This window comes from Pseudorasbora parva, chromosome 2 (assembly GCF_024679245.1).
Source record: "Pseudorasbora parva isolate DD20220531a chromosome 2, ASM2467924v1, whole genome shotgun sequence".
Lineage (NCBI taxonomy): Eukaryota > Metazoa > Chordata > Actinopteri > Cypriniformes > Gobionidae > Pseudorasbora > Pseudorasbora parva.
In genome coordinates, this window is record NC_090173.1 from 2,874,776 (window position 1) to 2,885,361 (window position 10,586).

Genomic DNA, 10,586 nt, shown 5'->3' on the forward strand with positions numbered 1-10,586 from the left:
CCAAAGCAGACTAATTTATTCTGGTACAGTTTATATGCTGCTGAGCTGAGATTCTTTTGCCAAAACAGACTTATGCTTTAATACTGAAATTAGAGTATCTTTCCTAAAATCAGTAACCTTAAGCTGATACCATTTGACCTATGTTAAGATGTGTTTAAGGCTCTTTCTGTTAAAGTAGAGATGTCAATTCAAGCCATCACTTCATCTGCACCCTTCAAACCAGCACTAGTGATCTGCATGGTCATGGACTATAATGTCATGTGTCATAGTTTTCAAAGTCAGACCTTTAGGTGGACAGTGGTGTAACCGAATGGCTCTAGGCCGTGCTAGCTTAATCAACTCAATCTGTCGTCAGGGATGCATGCGCTATCTGGAGTTAGCATTTTTCTTTTGACAAGTTATTGTCATGAAAATTAATGCACAGCAGTGACAAATCAAACAGTGTATATCAAATATCTGTATATTTCAACACTATGTATAGGCTGTTGACATGTGAGGCTCACAGTTATTAAAGATTTCTCTTTCAATCAGTAAAATTCAAATTTCGCTAATGCAGAATTTTGCGTTTTTGTGAACACACTTTCATCTACCTTGACACTTTTATGTCCTATGCTGACTAGGAACTTTTCCAGAGGGTAACCTTGCATTGTGGCCAGGCAGGGTGCCTTCTGGTGGTCCACTATGGTTTCTCTGTTTCAAAGTTCAAAGTCATTGGGGTTTTGAGAATCCCTTCAGAGGCGGCCTTGTGTTCGTTAAAGGCCTTCTTTCTCAAATCACATGCATGACAGTGTGGGGCTTGGCAGTATTTCCTACAAGGTGACTAACTGGTGTTGGAGGAGAAGGTTCTTGAAGCTGGTGTCCTCCTTCCATTCCAGATTTGTCTGAGTCTGTAGTAGAAACACAGGCAATTTTATGTCTGCCCTGTTTAGTGTCTTAGGGCAGCGCTCAATCCACTTTCAGGGTCTGAAAAGTTCTCAAATGTTGGCCTGTTTCAGCTGCTGGTAGTCCAAGTGGAGGTTTCCTGGCTGCCGAGTCAGAAAGCGTCGCATCTCTGGGCTGGATGTGATCCAGAGCAGATAGAGTCTATCTTGGTGGTTTACCGTCGCCGAAGACTGCAGGTGAAGGTCAATAGCTGTGTCCCAAAGTGAAGGGTGCGCACTTCGAAGGCCAGACCAGGCCACGCCTTCAAAGTGCACGAAGGGCGAACTGGGAGACAGGGTTGCCAGGTCTGAATAATAAAACCCCTCCAATTGTTATCAAAAGTATCGGAATCACGTCCAGAATGGACCAAAATATCCCAAAATGCGGGGCGCGGGCAGTAGAAATATTGCTTAAGTAAAGACAACTTAACCTGTGGACTATAGGCTACAAACACCTTAAAGCAACAGTAGCCTAAATGCAACCCCATTCCAGACTTGGCAACAATGAACCAAAGCGCCGTTAATGGACTAGCAGGTTCTGACAACTGACAGCGGACGTTCGTGAGGAGATTTGGAGCATATATTACTACTTAGATTATATATATATATATATATATATATATATATATATATATATACTTTTTTTGAGCTTTCTATTGGGTTTTGACATGCTTCAAAGCCTGCGACGATGGGCTGGACCATAAGCATGTAAATATGTAGCCGGTTAAATATTGTCAAATTGCAAATATTATTTAACAGTTTATTTCTTATGTTAAATGTAACTGTTACAATATATTTTAAACATTTAGCCTATATACGTCCTAGTTTTTTTTTTTTTTTAAGTAGGCCTACTTATTTTTATTCAACTCATCATCTCAGATGCATTTTTTATGGCATGCCATGCAGCCGTCGACCGATTCGGCCCCGCAGAGCTGCGGACAGTGGAAATATGCACTCATCCCAGAAGATGATGTCCCGCTCAGGCCTTACCAGAGTCTCTATTGTGCATTATTCCCCATCCCGGTCCAGCTCCAGCTTCTCCCGCTCAGCGCAATGAAAGTGTTGAAAAGTGTTTTCTTCTGGTTTGGCTGATAATAAAAATGTGTTGTTTCTAATGTTAAACTTAAGTTATTTTATTGGTCTATAAATAGGCTATAGTTGTAAAAAGCCTACGTAGGCTAATAGACCAATTTATTTTCATTTACACATTTTAAATTACATGACAAGAAAATATATGTATAAACATTTAATGTAGCTACAAATTATAACGTGCATTACAAAAATAAACAATAGCTAGGCTATAGAAAAACCACTTCTCTTTAATTTAGCCTACGTTTGAAGTTAACGAAAATGAACAATAGACAGCAGTTCGTTTAATTTACAAATAACTTGCATAAAACATAATAAGCTAGCCATTTAAATTGTTCTGTGTCGGCCACGCATTCAGCCTTTGGAGGATCGATGTTTCGTTGACCGTCGTCAGTGAACATTCATTTAATCATTCATTCATATAAAAAAAAAACTTTATTTTAGCATCTAAGTCAGCAGTTTTCGTTTGTTTGTATTTTTTCTTATAATTCTGAGTGAAAGATGTCACATTTGATTTAGCCTATTTTTCTGTGATATTTGTTTTAGTTACGGTGTTGACATAGGCTACAGCCTGCTGTAAGAAAAATAAATGATTGCACGGACAATTCCTATCCAGTGTCTCTGTAAGGGAAATTTAAAAGATAGATTCTGGAAACAACATCTAAATTTAGCTGGATCAGTCGGGTCGGGAATAAAATAATTTATAGCGGGTGAGCACCGAGTGAATTTTGCGCGATCGGAATGGTGCGGTGTGGAATAGCGGGAGCAGGACGAAAATACAGCGCCGCGCAGATTATATTTTGAAGGCTATTTAAAGAAAGTGTATGGGGTAAAAAAAGAAACAGCGAAAAGGGTGATAATGGACTGATTCCTCTTCTTGAGATAATGGTTGAGAAATAAATAGCATTTAAAAATTGGGAAATTAAAGTTTATCTTGCTCAGGGCAGGGAACTGGGAACTGTGTGAATTCACTAACGTTGAACGTTTTATTTACTTCAAGTGCTTGCGCTGTTGTGTTCAATTGTACCCAGGCTACACTTGAGTTACCGACCGCTACCGTCTTTAACTGGAATCTGATCGAGTGCCGCAGGAATGCGGACCAGTCAAATCCTGTAGTCACCAGTGTGCTATGAATTCTGGGATAGGGAAGGCTGCGAAGTTATGGGAAGGTCCCACCTGCTGTACCCTTCCTTTGCCTGAAAACCGAAGGGCGCATTTTGAAGTCGCTCATGAATTGCGGCAGCCTTCGTCGCACCGCTGTGACGCAATCGCACTTCAAATGCGGCCTTCAGAGCGCTTCAGAGGTGCAGCTTTCACTTTGGGACAGCCTACGTCGTGCCACTGTGACGTAATCGCATTTCAAATGCGGCCTTCAGAGGGTGCAGCCTTCACATTGGGACAGTCTTCGTAGTGCAGGTATGACGTAATCGCACTTCAAATGCGGCCTTCGAAGTGCGCGCACTTCACTTTGGGACACAGCTAATGTCTCATAGATAGTGTAGAAGAGGAAGTTAAGTAGCACCCTCTGCTGGACACCATAATCCATTCCACAACCATATAGGACGAGCCTACGTAGCGGTCATGCACTGAGCATGCAATGCGAGAGCCAATCAAAACATTGAGTTACATTTACCTAAGCATATGTGTATTTGGTTCATAAAGCTAACAAGTTAAAGGATGCACAGTATTTATATATATATTGTATTACAGTGCTGTGTACAGCTTTACATTTGTAATGTTATCTGTCCATTTATATGTGATAATGTTACCCTTTTTTTCTAGATTCACTTAATTTATGTATTTTATTTCTCCCTTCCTTTGTATAGACCACACAGACACATACACACAGACAGACACCAATGTAACCAGTGAACTTGATGTACAATAAAGTAGTTAAAATGGGGTTCCTGTCTCCGTGTTCTTACCGACACACCATGGCGATGGCCAAATCTACCTAAAACCAGTCCACCTTCATTACTTCATTGATCCTTCGAGCCGGATTCAGGTCGTTACCATGGCAACCCCAGAGTCTGGAAAGTCCAAGTCTGAAATGTCCAAGTCTGCCCCAGCCTCATCCCGACGTCCACGCAGAGCAATTCAGAAGCCTGTCTACCTAGATGACTAGGATCCCTGAATGAAACCATTACCTCCTCTTCCTGAACAGAGACCGAGTGAAACCACCCAGCTTCCTTTCTATCAAGTATCACCACTTTTCCAGCACACAGTCGGTTTGCTTCAGAGACTGAGCCAATGCCAAGAACTGTGTTCCCAGTAACAACATCTCAGCTTAGACCCGATGCTGTACCTTACACGCCCCATCCATCGTCATGCTGGCTTCCAACAGTAGAAGGTCCCACCTTCCCAGAATTTTCATTAAAGAGGACAGAGCCCAGTTGTCACGGGAATAAAGGCAGAGGATTCAAAAGCAAGTGCAAACTCGTTTATTAGAATAATGCAAGAAGTAAGAGAGTCAGAGTTCGATGGGGTGATGATGACGTCAGCACTGGTAGCACAGGATCCCAATGGGCAGACCCGATCCCAGGTCCATGCAATGGAGAGTGAAGGACGCTGCAGAGTGACGAAATCCCGTGGGTGACGATGTCCTGTGAGTGTGTGTCGATGTCCTGTGTGTGTGTGTGGCGAACCCTCAGCAGAGGGGGAAGGCAAGATCCACAGAAGGCAGAGCAGGTCAGAGATCTGCCAGGAAAATCCTCGAGGGCAGAGAAGAGCGATCCTCTGGAAAGCAAGCAGAGCGATCCTCCGAGACAAACAAGCAAAGTCCAAACTCAGGCAACGCCAACGATCCTGCTGGAGAAAGAGAGAGAATGCCAAACACAACCACACACACCAACACAGGGAACGAAAACAACGATCTGACAAACACAAGACGCTAGACAATGGGTATAAGTAGACCCAGGAAACAAGTGGCAGCTGGTGCTGTAATCAGCGGGGAAATAATCAGCTGCCACGCCCACCACCACACACATGCACCAACACTCACGTACCACATAACACAGTGCAGGGCGAACAGGTGAATTCATGAACCGTGACAGTACCCCTCCCCCTAAGAGCGCCTCTTGGCGCTCCCAGGAGGACCTACCTGTCGATTGAAATCATCGATAAGAGAGTGATCCAGAATGTCCCTAGCAGGAACCCAACTTCTCTCCTCCGGACCGTAACCTTCCCAGTCCACCAAATACTGAAATCCGCGTCCCCTCCGTCTCGAGTCCAGGATACGATTAACCGAATATGTTGGTTCCCCATCTACGAGACGCGGCGGTGGAGGAACCGGGACCGGCGGATTAATAGGTGAATGAAACACAGGTTTTAATTTGGAAACATGGAATACGGAATGGATCCTCCTGTACACTGGAGGGAGTTTGAGGCGGACTGCCACCGGATTAATGATCTTGGTGACAGTGAACGGGCCAATAAATTTGGGAGCTAACTTATTGCTAACGGCGCGGATCGGAATATTCTTGGTAGAAAGCCACACTTTTTGGCCTACGACGTAAACGGGTGGCTTCGACCGGTGGCGATCGGCCTTAGCCTTGGTGCGTGCTCCCACTTGGAGCAGAGTCTCGCTGGCTCTGGTCCATGTGCGACGGCACCTCTGGACGAAGGCGTGAGCGGAGGGGACCGCGACTTCGGATTCCAGACTGGGAAAAATAGGTGGCTGGTACCCTATACTAGCTTCAAACGGAGTGAGGCCCGTGGATGACACTGGTAACGAATTGTGTGCGTACTCCACCATAGAGAGTTGTTGGCTCCAGGAGGAAGGATTCTTGGCAACCATACATCGTAACACTCTCTCAAGATCCTGATTGGCTCGCTCCGTCTGCCCATTGCTCTGGGGATGGAAACCCGAAGACAGACTAACCGTCGCCCCCAGCAATCTACAAAACTCACGCCAGAATTTGGACACAAATTGGGGCCCCCTGTCAGAGACCACATCTATCGGGAGGCCATGTAAGCGAAAGACATGGTCTATGACAGCCACCGCTGTCTCCTTGGCAGAAGGTAATTTGGCCAAGGGGATGAAATGAGTTGCCTTCGAGAACCGGTCCACGACGGTTAAAACCACCGTCTTGCCCTGGGAGGGTGGGAGGGCGGTTACAAAATCTAGCGCTATGTGGGACCAGGGTCTCGAAGGAACAGACAGCGGTTGGAGTAACCCATCTGGAGGGCGATTGGAAGTCTTACCTGTGGCACAGACCGAACAAGCCAAAACAAAATCTCGGATGTCACGAGCCATAGTTGGCCACCAGAACCGTTGCTTGACCAAAAAACTGGTGCGATTAGCTCCTGGATGGCATGCTACGTTAGAACAATGACCCCAACGGATGACGTCTGAACGTAGCCCCTCTGGCACAAATAAACGACTCGGTGGCCCACCGGGCGGAGGCGTTACCCCTTCTAAGGCCGCTTGGACCTTCGACTCGATCTCCCATGTGAGTGTGGAAACAATGATGTTCTCCGGTAAAATACACTCGGGAGTAGACGGGCGTTCGGAACGGTCAAAAACACGAGACAACGCGTCGGGCTTGATGTTTTTCGAACCCGGCCGGTATGAAAGCGAAAAATCGAAGCGACCGAAAAATAGGGCCCACCGAGCCTGCCTAGAGTTAAGCCTTTTAGCAGTTCTGATATATTCCAAATTCTTGTGATCGGTCCAGACTATAAAAGGCACCCCTGACCCTTCTAACCAGTGACGCCATTCTTCCAACGCGAACTTTACTGCCAACAACTCTCTATTACCAATGTCATAATTGCGTTCGGCCGGTGCTAGACGATGAGAAAGAAACGCGCATGGGTGCATCTTGTCATCCGAGGAAGAACGCTGGGAAAGAACCGCTCCTATCCCCACCTCTGACGCGTCGACCTCTACCACGAACTGACGTGATGGATCAGGGGAAATCAGGATGGGAGCCGAAACGAAGCGGCTCTTCAGGTTGGAAAATGCCGCCTCGGCAGCATTAGACCACCTGAACGTAGTCTTGGGAGAGGTCAAGGCAGTCAGAGGTGCGGCTAGTTGGCTGAAATTGCGAATGAAACGCCGGTAGAAGTTGGCGAACCCCAGAAACCACTGTAGGGCCTTACGGGAATCTGGACTTGGCCACTCTACCACAGCCTTAACCTTATCGGGATCCATGCGTATTCCCTCGGACGAGATGATGTAACCTAGGAAAGGAACAGACTGTGCATGAAAATCGCATTTCTCCACCTTGACAAAAAGCCCATTCACTAGCAACCTCTGGAGCACTCGTCTGACGTGCTGAACGTGTTCCTGGAGAGACGACGAAAATATCAGTATGTCGTCCAGGTAGACATAAATGAACTGATCTACCATGTCTCTCAGCACGTCATTGACGAGTGCTTGGAAAACGGCAGGGGAGTTGGACAGCCCGAAGGGCATGACCAAGTATTCAAAATGGCCCCTAGGGGTGTTAAACGCAGTCTTCCATTCATCCCCCTCTCTTATGCGAACCAAATGATAAGCATTATGTAAATCCAATTTCGTGAAAAACGATGCTCCCTGCAACCTCTCGAAGGCTGAAGACATTAACGGCAAAGGGTAGGTATTCTTTACCGTAATGTTGTTCAGCCCTCGGTAATCAATGCAAGGTCGCAGAGAACCATCCTTCTTACCAATGAAAAAGAACCCCGCCCCCGCTGGAGAAGAAGATTGACGAATGAACCCAGCTGCTAGTGAATCAGAAATGTATTTCTCCATGGCCTCCCTCTCAGGAACCGAGAGAGAGTATAACTTGCCCTTAGGCGGAGACGTACCTGGCAGTAAATCTATAGCACAGTCGTAGGGACGGTGCGGAGGTAGAGAAGCAGCTCGGGACTTACTGAACACTTCCTTCAGATCGAGGTACTCAGCGGGCACGTTAGACAAATTCACCGGCTCCTCCTGTAAAACAACACTAGAAACAGACGAACAGGCAGAGACAAGACAAGAGGCATAACACTCCTTACTCCATGCCAGGATCGCACTCCTACCCCAATCCACCTGCGGGCAGTGCTTCACCAACCAGGGGTGACCCAACACCACCGGAGTCTGAGGTGAGTCCATAGCAAACAGGGATATTTCCTCGGAGTGATTCCCGGATGTGATGAGGCGTAACGGTTCCGTGCGGTGGGTGATGCGGGGTAAGTCTTGACCGTTGAGTGCATTGACATGGATGGGGTTGGTGAGAGGTGTGAGTGTGGGTGTGAGCTGGTGAGCAAGTTGAGAGTCAATGAAACTTCCCTCGGCCCCCGAGTCCAAAAGTGCTTGGCAGCGATGAGATCAGGTTGCCCATTGGAGTGTCACCGGGAGGAGAGTTGATGAGGAGGCATTCTTCCTGGAGATCCCGCCCGATAGTAGCCTCCTACTTACTACCGGGCTCGATCTTTTACCGGGCATTCCTTGAGAAAGTGACCGTTGCCACCACAGTACATGCACAGCCTCTGGGACCTCCGGCGTTCTCTCTCCTCCCAGGAGAGCCGGGCTCCTCCCACCTGCATGGGTTCGTGATGGCAATCCGGACTGACCGTGTCGCCGCAGATCGCCAGTGGATGTTCCTGCCGACTCTGGACTCTGGACCGTAGAACTCTTGACTCCGCACGATGAAGACGAGCATCCACTCGTAAGGCCAGGTCGATGAGCCCCTCTAGGGTCTTAGGCAGGTCCAGCGCGTAAATCTCCGCCTGGACACGGTCAGCCAACCCATGCAGGAACATGTCCCACTGCGCCTCCTCGTTCCAGTTGCATTCGGCAGCGAGTGTTCGGAATTCGATGGAGTAGTCCGAGACGGATCCGGCCCCTTGGCGAAGATCAGCCAGCACGCGAGCGGCCTCTCGTCCGCTCACCGCCCGGTCGAACACTCGCCGCATCTCCTCTTGAAGGTCTTGGAACGAGGAACAGCATGGTAATTGATTCTCCCACGCCGCCGTACCCCACTGGGCCGCCCGTCCAGTGAGTAATGTGAGTACGAAGGCCACCTTGGACGCTTCGGACTCAAAGGTGATAGGCTGCAGTGAGAAGAACAGTGAACACTTCGTCAGAAATGGTCTGCAGAAATTAGGCTCACCGGAATAGGGCTCTGGAGTGGGTAGTCGTGGTTCGCGGGGTCGCTCCCCGGAGGATGGAGTGGGGGGAGCAGGCGGCGTGGGTGGCGCAGCGGGCATGTGTGATTGTTGTAGTTGTTGGGTGAGCCCGGACACCTGCGCTACCAATGCTTGAATAGCCCGACCAGTCGGGGCCATCTGCTCCTCCTGTTGATCCATGCGGGTGACGCATCGGGAAACGAATTCAGATAATCCTGGTGCACTCGCTGAATCCATACTTGGTCAGATCGTTCTGTCACGGGAATAAAGGCAGAGGATTCAAAAGCAAGTGCAAACTCGTTTATTAGAATAATGCAAGAAGTAAGAGAGTCAGAGTTCGATGGGGTGATGATGACGTCAGCACTGGTAGCGCAGGATCCCAATGGGCAGACCCGATCCCAGGTCCGTGCAATGGAGAGTGAAGGACGCTGCAGAGTGACGAAATCCCGTGGGTGACGATGTCCTGTGAGTGTGTGTCGATGTCCTGTGTGTGTGTGTGGCGAACCCTCAGCAGAGGGGGAAGGCAAGATCCACAGAAGGCAGAGCGGGTCAGAGATCTGCCAGGAAAATCCTCGAGGGAAGAGAAGAGCGATCCTCTGGAAAGCAAGCAGAGCGATCCTCCGAGACAAACAAGCAAAGTCCAAACTCAGGCAACGCCAACGATCCTGCTGGAGAAAGAGAGAGAATGCCAAACACAACCACACACACCAACACAGGGAACGAAAACAACGATCTGACAAACACAAGACGCTAGACAATGGGTATAAGTAGACCCAGGAAACAAGTGGCAGCTGGTGCTGTAATCAGCGGGGAAATAATCAGCTGCCACGCCCACCACCACACACATGCACCAACACTCACGTACCACATAACACAGTGCAGGGCGAACAGGTGAATTCATGAACCGTGACACCAGTATGTTGAACTTAGGATCGCTTTTGACAACCTGCTCCACCCCCAATTACCTGAACATTACAAGTACTCCATCCTTCTTAAGCATGTGAAGGTGCCTAATGCTCACAGACTGGTGTTAGCTCATGCAGAGTCTGACATGCCTTACAGTAATGCCCTGCAAGCCCTTGATAGAAGGTATGGTCGGCCCTACCAGTTAGTGCTGAAGGAAATAGAGACTTTAGAGAGCCTGCCGCCTATCCGTGCTGGTGACGGGCGGGCATTCGATGACTTTTCCCTCAGAGTTCAAGCCATAGTCGGCATGCTCAAAGCCCTAAAGGGGGATGGGATTGAAGAATTGCACAGTGGGTCAAATGTGAAACGCCTTCTGAACCGTCTTCCCCGTTCACAACAAACCCAATTCAGGAGACATCACCTCAAGAGAAACCCAGATAAGACTAAATTCTCCCTCTTAGAGTTTGCAGATTGGCTGCAGCTAGAAGCAAACTGTATGGAATTTGACCCAACTGATGAGACAAGAACCACAAAGCGAGATAAAAGGACAGTAATTTGGGACAAAGCAAACAAACC